This window comes from Otolemur garnettii, unplaced genomic scaffold (genome assembly GCF_000181295.1).
Source record: "Otolemur garnettii isolate 467f Iridium unplaced genomic scaffold, OtoGar3 scaffold00054, whole genome shotgun sequence".
NCBI lineage: Eukaryota > Metazoa > Chordata > Mammalia > Primates > Galagidae > Otolemur > Otolemur garnettii.
Genome location: NW_003852449.1, coordinates 3,935,531 through 3,950,495, shown reverse-complemented (window position 1 = coordinate 3,950,495; position 14,965 = coordinate 3,935,531).

The following is a 14,965-nucleotide window of genomic DNA, read 5'->3' as shown; positions in this document are numbered from 1 at the left end:
TTGGTGCAGGCATTTTCTCACAGAGAAGACTCCTCTCTGAATATCGTAAGATGGACTTTGATTCTCCTTTCCCACTGTTCTTGTCTACATTTTGGATGTCAAGGCCGTACCTATAGCTTCTGATGGCACTTGCCTGGTAATTAAGGGCCCCTTGGAGTAAGCTGCCACCATTAAAGATAAAGATATTCGTAACTATCTTTTAAGTCTCTACTGTTGAAGTGCTGGTGGAGAAGCACTGATTTCTGCCATTTGTATCCAGTTAAAATTCCAGCCTAACACATGCGTAGTAATAGCAGCAGTAATAGTAGTATTTTGTAAAGCACTGAGTGCCAGGTGCCCGGCACAGCCACCCCAGGAGGATGGCATTATCGTCTCCACTTGCAGCTGAGGAAACTGGGGCTCAGAGGATAACTGCCTGAGGCTTCACAGTTTCTAATGGAAGAGCTGAGATTGTAACCGTAGTTGGACTGACTCTGGTCAGTATTAGTTTGCTGGTGCTGTCCTCACAAGGTTCCAGCCAGATGGTTGTTTCCTCACTGTTCTGGAGGCTGGGAGTCCATGGTCAAGGTCTCAGCAGAGTTGCTATCCCTGAGGCCTCTGCTTGGTTTGTAAATGGCTGTCTTCTCCTGTGGTTTCACTTGTGTCCTAATCTCAAGGAGACCAGCCAGATTGGATCAAGGCTTCCCCCAGGGAACTCATTTAACTTTAATTACCTCCTTAAAAACCTTATCTCCTGGCTGGGCACCAGTGGCTCAGGGCACCAGCCACATATATCAGAGCTGGCGGGTTTGAACCTGGCCTGGTCTGCTAAAAGAAAAATGACAACCACCACCACAACAACAAAAAAATAACTGAGCGTTGTGGCAGGTGCCTGGAGTCCCAGCTACTTGGGAGGCTGAGGCAAGAGAAAAACTAACGTCTGAGAGTTGGAGGTTGTGTGAGCTGTGATGCCATGGCACTCTACCAAGGGCAACATAGTGAGACTCTGTCTCAAATAACAATTAAAAAAAAAAAAAAAAACCTTATCTCCAGACATAGTCTCATTCTGAGGTCCTGAGGATTAGGATTTCAAGATAGGAATTTGGGGCGAACACAGTTCAGTCCCGAACAGTTCTTAAACCATGGAGTCTGTGGATTTTCTCTAAGAGGAAATATCGATCCAGCCATTTCCACTGTGATGTAATTTAGTTTTTCCCTAACTAATTTCCTGCTGAGGAAACTGATGGAGAAAGATGCAGGCTCAGGCTCCTGTAGGGAAAGAAGAAAACCCACTGAAAGTGGAAGCAGGAAGGTGCTAGAAGGCCAGCATCTCTCAGTCTGCTGTTTGGGGTAGGGCCAAACTTGTGGAAGTAAATTAAACACAGCATCATTTTCTATTTTTTGCTTCTATATTTTATCTTTCCAGCTTCTCATTTTTATTCTGAAAGCGTCACTGCTCTCCAACCAAGACAGCAGGCTCCTCAGCTCTTGGAAAAGCTTCTTAACAAATCCCATTGTCACTTCTGAAACAGAGCCAAGAAAAAAAAGTAATAATCTGCTAGATTCTCTATCATTTAAAAATAAGCTACTAAAAATAGGGTATTAAAAATTATAGACCTCTGTTGATATAAACTGGAATCCAGCAATTATTAGAGAGTGTTTGGAATGTTTAGTAGAGTTCACAGGAAGCCGGTCAACATCATGGGTGGTTTTCCTGGTGAACCCCCGATTCCCATCAGAACTGTTTCATCTAAAAGAGTACATCAGAAAGTAAATTGGCGCCCTACTCACACCCCGCTTTCCCAGGGTTCTTATTTCTATAACTTCTTAGGAGGCAAAGTCAGTGAAGAAGGGAGCCCCTTCCTTCCAGCCTCTCGTCCGCCAAGCGCCTCCCATTACTCTTCATTTTTTTGTGCCGGTGAGTTTGTCTGCCCAGGGATGCCCCGAGGGGAAATTAACTACCATTTTACTTTTGGACACCATGCTCGATGTTAATAATCCTGCTTGACAGCCCGTTAAGTGCCTTCTGACTCAGGCCCACTCTTAGATGGCAATTTGCACGCCAGCTCCAAGTGATTGATTGGTGGTGACTGGCCAGGTGAGGGCAATACTGAGAAGGCTGTGAGGCCAATTTTTTTTTGAAAGAAAGAAATGCCACAGTAAATTAGTGAGGTAGGTCTACCATGGGAGAGGGACTAGTGGCACAAGAATAAATTATCTTTCATCAGTAATAAACTCAGAGATATAATTTATAGGAAGCTTACATTGTGCTAGATGCTGGGCTAAGCCTGGCATGTGTGTTATTTCAGTGAATTGTCACAACTCGGTGGGATCGGTGCTTTGTATCTCCATTGTGAGTATAAGAAAATTGGGCCCAGTGGGCTTAAATGGCCAGCCCCAGGTCACCCAGCTAGTAAGAGCCAGGGCAGGGATTTGAACCCAGTGGCAATACACTCAGAGTGTGGATTAGGATTTGAACAGAGGCTGCCACTGCTGAGACTGCAGGACACCACCAGGGTTCCTGGGCCCCACTTCCTTAGATGTGCCCTTGATATGCCTTCCTGGCTTGGCGATGGCAGTCTTGCCTTCTGACAGTTGAGTCCACAAATACTTGCTGAGCTCCTCTGCTATGCCAGATACCTACGGGGACAGCAGTGGGCACTGCAGAGTCCCTCTCCTCAAGGGGTTTATACCAAGCAGAGAAAGGCAGACAGTGAGCACATAAACAAACGAGGCGACTTCAGGCCCAGGTCAGTGCTGCGTGGCTGCTTATAGAGGGTCACTGGAAAGGACGGAGGGGGGACTTCCTTTAACAGAGAAGAAGAGTCCTCTGAGAAAAGGGCTTGAAAGATGGGAAGGAGGCAGCTTTGGAAAAACATGGGATGAGCACCCAAGACAGGAGGAGGAGCAGAGGCAAAGACCCTGACACAGGTGTGTAAGGACTGGCCCCGTTTGTAGAAAAGGCCCAGTTACCTTCATTGCTATTCTCAAGACCAAGACGCAGGCTGTGCTTCAGTGATTGTCTGGGGTTTGGTGCAGGGAGAATAGGTTAGAAAATTCAAGGAGGAGGAAGGTTATAGTCAGTAGTCCTGATACACTAGTCATATATTTCCCATTAAGGAGACTGTCTTTGTTGTGATCACATGACCCTTTGGAACAGCCGTGGAAGGAGGGACATCTCAGGTTAAGGGATTTCATGACATGACAATGTGTGTATCCTTTTAGACATTGACTTGAGGTTAATTGACATCAGTTTGTGTATTATTTTAAACTAAAAGAATGTATACACATTTCATGATCATTACAGTATAAATAGAATGACTATTGGCTAAAAGCATAAATTGACCTTTGAAAAATGGCCTAACAAAGCTTCCTCCTGTGACAAAACCTTTGGCATTGCTGTCCCACACGTCTATGCTTAGTTAAGCCTTAGGAAGCATTTATCAAGCCCCAGTTACATACCTGGAAACCACCAAATTATATGGGAGATAAAATTACAAGCAGAGAAATCATTGCTTCTACCATTGAGAAACTTGGATTTAGTTGGCCACAGATACTTGAAGGATAAGCCACAAAGCTAGAGCAATTTGGAAACGTGATACTAAGATCAGGAGAACATCACAGGTGTTCACATGCCTTTCCCTGTTCACTTGCATGTTGATCTCTTGAGGGACTGGTTGACATTGCCCAGGCCGCAGAGGAGGAGGCTACAGCTTGGAGAGGTCAAGGAGCCCAGGCAACGAGGGTGGGGGCAGGATGCTGTGGTGGCCAAGAACATGGGCACTGGGGTCAGACAAACTCAGTTTTCCTATTGGTTCCAGTTCTTACTAGTACTGGAAACCTGGGCAAGTCTTTTCTTTAACCTCCTCTAAACCTCAGTTTCCCCATTTGTAAGCATAATAGTGGGGATACTGACTTCCTGCAGGTGCTGTATTAAATGGAAACATAGTGAAGACACTTAGCACAGGTAGGACCACAGATTGCCAAGTGAATGCAGCCTTTCCATGAGGGAGAAGCAGAGCTGGACCCAGCGTCTCTGCTGATCAAACACAAGGCCCCGTGTGTCCTGTGGACTCTAGCGAGCAGCTCTCTGCTTAGGTAAAGCACGTGGGCAGTCACTCACTTACAGGTATAACCACAGGCAAGTTACTGAATGGCTCTGTGGCTGTTCCCTCATTTATGAAATGGGGAGAATGCAGGGGCCACCTCATAGGCTGATGCAAAGGTAAAGAGCTTTATCACAGACACAGCACTCAGAACAGCACTGAGCCAATGTTACGCTCCCCAGAGAAGTTCCCCAGCACCGGTGGAAGTCGGAGGTGGAGTGTTAGGATGGCTTCTTCCAGGAGCACTTTCGCTTATACCCTGATGGAACAGACGGCAATAGGAGCCAATCGGCACGTGCGGCTGATTACCTGCCCTGCTCCGCCGGGGGAGGCATCCTGGCTGGATTTGCAAACCTGCCTCCACTGCCTCTCCCGCACCTGTCAAAACTTCAGGGGCTGCTCAGCAACACATGAAAAATCCAATTTGTAATAGAATCATTTTTTTCCCCAAATACATCTGTCTGCACTTGAAGGCGTCAAAACAGATCTGAGAATTTGCAGTCCCACATAGAGGGCATGAACTCGCCAGCTTGTCCTGTCAACAGGCTTGATGTCTGAGGTTGTCGTCATTGCAGAACTGGGTGTTATCTGCCAAGCTTGATTGTTTCCCTCTCAGTGGGAACCAGAAGGTTCTAGATGGAGAGGAAAGCTTTATCAAGCCTCAGATATAATGAAAAGCCACGCCCTGGACTGTGTAAAGTGTTTACCCTTGACTGTGTAACGGGGCTTTTTCCCTCTTCTCTTCCCCGTCACTTTTTATTCCCTTTCTCCCCTTCCATGGCCCCACCACTCTAAAGGGAGCAGGAATAAGGTCAGCTTTGTTTCCTACTCTGTAAACATTTATAGTTTATCAGGTGCTTACACACATGGACCCTGTTTAGTTCTCAAATGAACCCCCTGAGGATTTGAACTTAGGCTGGCTGATGAAAGAGTCAAGAATTTAAACCACAAGCTTCCTCTTAGCCGGTGTAGAGAGCTGCTTTCCTGCCTATAAACGAAGGAAGCCTTGCTTGTTGAAATAAGGGACTGCATTTTAATTGTATAACTTGCATTTTGGGTAACTACAAAAGGGTCAAATATAAGCAAGTTGTAGATTAAATTAAAAAGATGAGGAAATAATCCTAGATGCAGAAGTGAAATTAGATCAATCTTGATGAATTACAAGTGTCATTTAAATATGTCTTATTCAAATTTGCCTGTGTAAGAAGTGGATAGGCCACTGGCCTGGCAGTCAGATCCACGGGGGATCAAATTCTGATTCTATACATGGCCTGGGGAAGGTTATTTAATTTCGTTAAGAGCCCTAATTTCCTCGGCTATAAAACAGGAATGTTAATATTCAATTACAGCCTGGTCAGAAGGGCTAAGTATGGTCACACACGTAGAGCTTGTGCATATAAACTAAATTAGTTTATATTTCCCTCTCTTTGAGTTGAACTTCTCTTTAGCAGATAAAGAAAGAGCCATTTTTCAACAGAACCACAACACTGTGCAATTTTATTATAAAAGAACAACGGTCTCTGTTTATGTCCTCTCTGGACAAGTGAAAAAAAAAACTATTTAAAAATTAAAATAGAGCAGTGCCTGTGGCTCAAAGGAGTAAGGCACCAGCCCTGTATGCCAGAGGTGGCCGGTTCGAACCCAGCCCCGGGCAAAAAACAAACAAACAAACAAACAAACAAAAAAACTGCAAAAAGAAAAAATTAAAATAAGGAAGACTAGCATTAAAATAAAGAAGACGAGTGTGAGGCTAATATATACATATATTTAATAATGGCATCCTGCCATTGCGTGTGGTGGTTTTTGGCTGCCATTATAGCCTTTCTCAATTTTTTGGAAAAGCATTGCCAAACAACAAAACACAATAATGGAATTTTCAGTTTCTTAGAGGAAGCTCTGTTGGTATACAGGATAATTGCCAGAAGCACGTGTATGTTTTGATACTGGCAATGACCTTCAGCAATTCAGGTTGAACTCAGAGAAAGAAATTTGATCTTAGGTCATTTCTGCTCTGGAGGGCTCCAGTTTTCTGTCCAACTGAGGGAGCTCAGTGCCAAGGTCAACTGAGGAAAAAAATGATGCAGATGTGAGCATGTTTTGTTGCTTTGTGAAATATAAAAAGATCATACTTATAAGCCATTCATTGACATCCTAAGTATCATAAAAAGTTACCTGGGAATGTTGCTTTTTTCACAGACCTGTTTTGGGAATACCAGTTATTCTGAAAACAGCTCTTTAAGTTGTTTAATTATAGGCAAAAGTATAAATGAAAATGGCAATTTCCTGGCAGACACAGAACCAAACTTTAAAACAAAGATACATTTAATGAGGGTTTAACAACTTTTTTCTTTCTTTAGAGTAGTGTTTAGCTCTTCCTGTTGGCAATTTCTACCATGTCAATTTAGTAAAAACATATGGAGAAATGATCAAGTTCCTTCCATTAGGATGGTTCTTAACCAAATGGCTTGGTGATTTTCACGAAGAGAGGTGTTTTGCTTGTGTGAAATGACTAATGGTACAATTTGTTTTACATTACCAAAAATGGAGAGTGATTAACTTAAGAACTTGTTTGGAAAAGATGTCTGAAGAAGCTTTCCATCTTCCAAGGATGGGGTCCCCAAAGCACAAATGAAGGGCCTAATCAATTCTCCTTTATTTTGGAAAATTAAAGACTGTGGTTTTTTTTTTTTTCTTTTTTTTTTTATTGAACGGTAACTATGTACATTTGTGGTTTTTTTTTTAAAAGAATATGAAGAAAAGTTAGTTTTCAGAAAAGGCAGTAAACAGAAAGAAAAGTTGATGGACTTAAAAGTTAGGGATTTAAAATATTAATGTTTGCATCTTCTTCTTGTGTAGTATCTACCATCCATAAGCTTTTAGGGTGTGCAAGTGAGAACAGGGGGTAAAATTAACTTGTGTTATAGACCAGTGTACAAATGGATGACATTTTTTCAAGATTACAATAAAGGTATATTAATCTCAATCTGAAAAGCTCTTGGCTTTTAAAAAAAATAAAATTCTCTTCCCATAGGTAATCGATGGTGAGTGTACATCTTTTTCCTACATTTAAAGCCAGTTCTGTGTTAACTGAACCTGAGCCACTGATGAAGCTGGGATAGGATGGAGGGAAACAAACTCTAAACTGGTGACTTCAGGAAATTCTCTCCACTTTGCTCATAATCACTGTCCTCTTGTGCCTTTGACCACCCGTGAACCTGAGCACAACACTTGATTATAACACTATTGAGAATAATGTAGCTTCATTTCAAAAATACCAAAAACTCCAACCACTGAATTCAGTTATTTCATAAAATATGTAATATTTATACCCTTCATTCTTCAAAGGGAAACATACATGTATGTGGGTTCTACATCCAGATTCAATCAACCATGGGTCAAAAATATTTGGAAAATAAATTGCACAAAGTTCCCAAAGGCAAACTTGAATTTGACTCATGCTAAGTATTATAATGAATCCATGTGAATGAAGTGATCCATAGATGATGTATTAGGTGTTATAAGTAATCTAGAGATGACTTAAAGTCTATGGGAAGATGTGTGTTGTATGCTAATATTATATCACTTTATATGAGAGAGTTGAGCAATCTGAGATTTTGGTATTCACCTGAGTCCTGGAATCAATCCTCCATGGATACTGATTTTATTTATATATTAAATAAATATATAAAAATTTATATATGTATATTTTACATATATTTTTGGTTCTTTGTTGCAAATAATGGAGGTAGATTAAAGAAGACTAAAACACGTTTATAGGAGATATAATAATAAAACTACTTTAAGGATAATAAACTATCTTGAACTTAAAGTAGATTTTTAAAAATAGTGAATATCAATAAGCACAAGTAGCTTAGAAATATATACATATTTGTAAAGAGGTACATTGAAAGGTATATCAATTAGCTATTGCTATGTAACAAACAACTACAAAATACAGTAGCTTAAAACAACAACCACTTACTAATTCCTGTGAATCTACATGTTGATTGGGTGGTTCTGCTGATCTTAACTGGGTGTGGCTGGGCAGTGCTTTGGTCGTAGCTGAGGCTCACTTTCTGGCTTGGCAATTAGCTGTCAGTTTTCCTAGCTATAATGGCTTCAGCTAGGACAGTGGTTCTCAACCTACCTAGTGCCGCGGCCCTTTAATACAGTTCCTGTGGGTCACGACCCACAGGTTGAGAACCATTGAGCTAGGATGATTGGACTACTCTTTTTGGCAAGCACATGGGGCGTGTGTGTGGGTGGGTGTGGTTTGCTACTTTCTCATTGGTCAAAACAGGCCACATGGCCAAACCCAGATCAAATTGAGTGGGAACTACCAAGTTACAAAGCAAAGGGCATTCATACACAGAGGTCATCAACTGAGACCATAATGCAATTGATTAATCACTACAGGATAGTAATAGTGAGTGAAAAACGGGTTCAGTGGGGAATATCTTAGCATCTACTAAATAAGTCAGCATGAAGACATGGACCATTCTGAAAAGGCCTCCTGAAAGAGGAAAATGAAGGGAAAATCATTTCAGGTCTTCTGGAAATGGATATATTGTGAGAATAAGTCATTTCACTAGGGATAACAATCATTCATGTAACAAAATCCTAATTGATAGACATGTAGTTTGCTCTACATTTTCCCTATTATAATCAATGCTGATCTATGTGCCTATGTATCTAGCTATCTAGCTTGCATACAAAGATGTATGGTACATTCACTCTCATGTATGCACGTACACACATATACCCTACAGACCATGCAAATGTACTTATAAATTCTTACAAATGGAATGGCTAATTCAACTAACTTAAAAAAATTTGTAGATATTGTCAAATTGCCATCTAAACTGGTCATGAAAATTTATATTCCTACCAACCATATGAGAGACTAAGTGTTTTCCTCATATTTACAATGGATGTTATCAAACTTGTAAGACTATACCAATCTATCAGGTAAGAAATAGTATCTGTGATTTTTATTAGTATTTCTTCAGCTATAAGGGAGATTAAACTATAACATTTTCACATGTATAGGGCATCTGTGTTTTTGTAAATTTTTAGCTCAAGTCTTCACATGTCCTTCAAAACAATGAGATCTAACTTTTGTAGTTCCTTGTTTGGACTTTAACCTTCATTGTGACCTTTTTTAAACTTTTGACCTTTATTTGCTTTATGTTTTTCACATTAATAGTTTCCCTCTTTACTCCTAAATAACCTACTGGCCTTTTCCTAAGTAAATTTATTTCATTCCTTCTAACTTTCCTATTTCCTCTAGTTATCCTTTTAGTTTTAATCTCTTCTTAACCTGTCATTGACCTTTTACTCTGAGCCACAGCACCGAGGGGCAGCTGGAGCCTGCTCTCTGCAGATGCCCTGTGTTCACTTCTTCTGCCCCCTTAGTGACCCTTTTGTCTGCTCATCTTCATCTGGGTACTCAGAAACCTAAGTAGCTGACTTTCCCCAGGACAACTCTTGTTTTCGCTTGGTGTACTGACATGATGATAGTCTTAATAATTTGCACTATCCAGAAATGCTTTCCAAAGATGACTTCTGGGAATTAGACTGGGGGATTGTGAATGATATAGGAGATAGAGAATCTGTAGTTTTTGTTTATACCTATCTCTACTATTTGGAATGTTTCCATAACTGGGTAGTACTTTAATAAAGCACACAAATTAAAAACCAATAAATCTTGTATTCCCAAACATTTCTAGGCAATGGTTGTGGGAAAGATCATATCAATCATATATCAAGGATGTACAGGAAGTCAGTACTCTGCTCTGGCATCTGTCAGGACTCTCTTCAAAGACACTCCTGGGAAGTAGCAACACACAGTGTCTGTATCCAAGTGGTGGCCACTGGTGGATAGACCCCTGTCTTCTGGTATTCAAATTCCCTCCTTTTGAGTTTGAATGGGACCTGTGACCTACTTCTAATCAATAAAATATGGCAACGGTAAAGGGATGTCACTCTGTGATCGTATTACATTATAGTACATTAGCTAAGACCCTGTGCAGCTGACTCTTACTCCTCCTCTCCTGCTGACTTTATCAAAGAAAGTGGTTGCTATAAGCTGCCGCTGGGGGGGCCCATGGGCAAGGTGCAGGCAGCCTCTGGGAGCTGAGCAATGCCTCTAGAATGGCAAGAAGCCCTCTGTTCTACAGATGCAAGAAGATGGATTCTGCCAGCAATTGAGTGATATTGGAAGAAAATTCTACCTCAGTTGAGCATCCAGATGAGAATACAGCCCAGACGACACCTTCATTGCAGCCTTGTGAGAGACACGAGAGAAGTGCCCAGCTAACCAGTTTCTGGAATCATGACCTGTGGAAGCTATGTATGTAGTATGTCTTAATAGTTTATTGAGACATAATTCACATGCCATATAATTTACTCATTTAAAGTGTACAATTCATGATGTCAGTCTAGCTCACAGCAACCTCAAACTCCAAGGCTCAAGTGATCCTCCCACCTTCGCCTCCCAAGCAGCTGAGACTACAGGTACCCAGCAAAACACCTGGCTAATTTTTCTATTTTTAGTAGAGACAGGGTTCTTGCTCAGGCTGGTCTAGAACTCCTGAGCTCAAGTGATCTTCCCACTGGGGCCTCCCAGAGTGCTAAGATTACAGGCAAGAGCCACCATGCCCAGCCACATTAACAGTCATTGAATTCTAATATTTCTTTTTCAGGTGTTCCTCTTCCCTTCTAATCAGGGTCATAAGAATCCTCCTCATCCATTTTGTCCTTGATGAGATGTGCTCATTTGTCACACCATCAGGAGTAACATAAAATGCATGATCCCAGACAGGAGGGGATCACATTTCACTTCCATGTCTTGGAAATTTGCTCTTTGGCTGGGATTCCTAAGATATTTTGTTGGCTGCCCAAGGGCAAGTAAGATGCTAATTGTTATTCAAACCTAGATCCTGACCCACCATCTACTTGGACTGAGAGAGAAGCCTGACAATCTGACAATGGTGGTGGGTTTCCAGATTCCTCCTGGTGAACCTCCCTTATCCTTCTCTACTCATCCTGCACCCTCTCCCTGAAACAACCTGGCCTGTGGTGACCTATTTTCTGACACTTGGAGATGTCCCTATTTGGGATGTATATGAATTTAGTTATTGCACTTAAAAGAATTTTTATTGTATTTTATAAATCCTTTCTGGGACTTACAGTGGCAGGTTTTCAAGTTTCTTAGTCTGCCATATTGCTGAAATTAGATCAATCAGGAATGGATTTTTCTGAAGTTCTAAATGGGTCACATTTCCTATCTCTAACTGCCTTAAAATTTGGTTTGGTAACAACCACCTTAGTACTGCAAGGAGTCAGAGGTCACCCTACAGTCACCTTCCTGACTCAGCACCTCTAGGCTCCTGCATTTGACCACAAGTCACAAGACTCCAGAGACCACCTTGTGAAGTGCACTGCTTCCTACCCTCAGATTCGAGGGTAGGATTTCTGATTGATCTAATTTCAGCAATTCGAGGGCCACGTTCCTGTGGATCTTCTTTGTATTTATCATTCCCCACTAGGCCTGCGTTTATTCCTCCCACCTGGCAAAATCTTGATCATCATTAAAGCCCTAGCCCCATGCTTTTGCATGTAAAAACGTCTGTTTGCCTCATCAGACTATAAGTTCTTTGTATCTCCACTGCCTGCCATTAAGATAGGAAACGTGGTGGGAATACATACTCACAATAGCCCAAAGGTAAAAACAACCCAAATGTCCACTAACAGGTACACAAATAAACAAAATGAGGCATATATGAGTACTCAGCCTTACATTAGAATAAAATTCTAACGCACTCTACAACATGAATGACCCCTGAAGACATTATGCTACAGTCACAAAGGGACAAATACTGTGTGGTTCCTCCTTATATGCAGCGCACAGAGTAGTCAAATTCATAGACACAGAAAATAGAATGGTGGTTGCCAGGAGGGAGGAATAGGGAGTTATGATGCATATTTAATGGACACAGATTTTCAGTTTGGAATGGCGAGAAAGTGCTGGAGCTGGATAACAGGCAGTCAGCCGGCATTGTGCGGGCACCTAACACCACTGGACTACATGTTTACAAAGGGTTAAAATGGTAAATTTTAAGTTATGCATATTTTACCACAATAAAAAATTTTTAAGTTATGCATATTTTACCACCCTGATCTCTCCTAGGTGAGGAAGGGGTGGAATTTATCTAGAGAATCAACCCACATCTGGAGATCCCACCACTTATCTGTGGGAAGCAGAGCCTGACTTCCTTCCTCTGCAAATTTACATAGAGAGGATTGTGTTACCAGGCTTCTCCAGAGAAACTGGATCAATAGGAGATGGAGACCCACACACAGTTAGTGGAAGAACTGGTGCATTGATTATGGAGGCTGAGAACTCGCATGATCTGCTGTGTGCAAGCTGGGGACTGAGGAAAGCCAGTGGTGTGATTCAGTCTGGGTCCAAAGACCCAAGAACCAGAGAAGCTGGTGATGATTTACTGATGATGTAAATCCCAGTCCCAGTGTAAGCAGGAAGGCTGGCAGAAAAGGGTGAATCCTTCCTTCTGCCTTTGTTCTATTCATGTTTGCAAGGGGCTGGTGATGCCCACCCACCCTGGGAAGGGCAGTCTACAGGGTCTCCTGATCCAAACACTGACCTCATCTGGAAACAGCCTCGAGACACGCTTGGGAGCAATGTTTAATCTGACAACCCATGGCTGGCTCAAGTAGACACAGAAAATGAACCATCACAGGAATAAAGAGAAAAAGAAATACCTTCTTCTTCTTCTCCTGAGACAAATTCAGAGTCTGAGAACATTCCCTGTGGCCCCTGGATTAGCTCTTAGTACTTCCAAGTAGTACTTTCACTATAGGAATTGTAGTGGTCAGTTTTGATGCTGACCCATTGCTCTGCGGTTGGAGACTGGTCAGTTACAGTATAACCAATTCTAGCCCACCAGGCTAAGCACACATCATTCCCGCACATCCCTCACAGTTGGGAAGCCAGTGCCCATGCCTTCTTTGTCACAGACTACCTTGAAGACCCAGGTCAGAGCACTCAACCAACTGGCCTCCCTATAATTCCTCCTGATAATCTTAATGCAGATGGACAGAGGGCGTCAGAAAGCGGACCGGAACGGTCTTCCTTTAGCATGTGCAAAACAAACAGCATATGGCTGCCCTATAAACTCTGGAGACAGACCTGCTTCTGGAAACCTTTCATGGTCCTATTGCTGTTGCCATGGCAACTGCTGGGCTGTTGGTTCTGTCTTGGCCCTACCTCTAGCGGTTAACCACTGAGGTGTGACTTGTGTGAGTGCCGTGGGAAGGCGCGGTTCTGTGGGCTGCATAGCTGTTTCTGAGCATCGTAAGGGGAGTTGTGTCCTCTCTGCTGCTCGGAGCAGAGCTCCTATTTCGGTCTGAAGCCCTGTCTCTGTGGGTGCTGCACGGAGGATCTGGGCTGTTCCCTTGGGGCCGGGTGATTATGTAACTTGGAGGTGTGATGGGACCTGCTCCTCTTCCATCGTGCGACTCCCACAGTGGAAGCATAATTATAGTCACAGTGAGGAAGGAGAAAGCGAAGACTTGAGAGATGGCAGCTGCTGGCTGCCCTGGCGTCATGTGACAGGCAGCCCTGTTTCAGGGGGAAGGCTCTCCAGGGAGGGTGTCCTTACAATGCTTCAGGACAGAAGCAACAGATACTTAGAAAATGTTGCTTTCAATTTCCAATTATGTTATTGTAATTGTCTAGTTTAGTGAATTAAATACAATAGACAAGCTAACAAGTTGATTTAAAAAACCTTTTTAGGCAGAAGAGAAATGAGAAGGAAAAAAATTGAAAATATTAAAGAAAACCTTTTTAAATGTTGGTTTAATACAAGACAATTTCAGGTCATTGAGGTATGTGATTCTGACAGTTTTCCATGCTGGAAGATTTCTGTTCACTAACTTGCCTTTCTTTATTATTATTATTTTTTGAGACAGTCTTACTCTGTTACCCTGGGTAGAATGCTGTGGCACAAAGCTCACAGCAACCTCAAACTCCTGGGCTCAAAACATCCTCTTGCCTCAGCCTCCCAAGCAGCTGGGACTATAGGTGCCCATAACACTCATCTATTTTTAGTAGAGATAGGGTCTCACTGTTGCCCAGGCTGGTCTTGAACTATTGAGCTCAAGTAATCTACCACCCTTGGCCTCCCAGAGTGCTAGGATTACAGGTGTGAGCCACTGTGGCCAGCCACTAGCTTTTCTTTATAAAAAGAAATAATTTTGTGAGAAATCAGGTATCAGCTCTTATGTGTAAAATAAGTCCTTATACTATATATTTAAAATGACTCCTTTCTTCAAATTTTCATTGTTTACATAATTAAAAACTCAAGTGTGGAAAAGGCACTGGGTCCAGGGATGGTCAGATCTTAATATAATAAGAAGAAATTGGTTTTCTGTAGGATAAAGCTTTAGGAATGTTTTAATTCATGGCCATTATCATTGCTGTGGTTCCTACTTTAGAATTGCTTATCACAGCATATTAACGAATATTCATTAAATCCATATGAGCAAAACCCAGTAAGAGATTGAAATCATCGCTGTCTTACGACTTTGTCAGAGGAGAGAAATGAAGATGGATTAAGTTACTCTTCCCTTCCTAGAGGCATTTGGCAAGCATAATAATTCACCTGCCTAAAACTGGCTGGAAAACATGGGAGGAGGAAAAGAGACAGGAAGGGAAGAATAAGGCATATATATAATCCGTGTGTTTAAGTTTTAATTACACTCCAGCACGCTGGAGATTCGAAAGCAGGGCTCTTGGTTCCATCTTGCCTTTGCGTCGCGTTGCTGCTTCTGGCAGCTACGCAGATGAATTCATAATA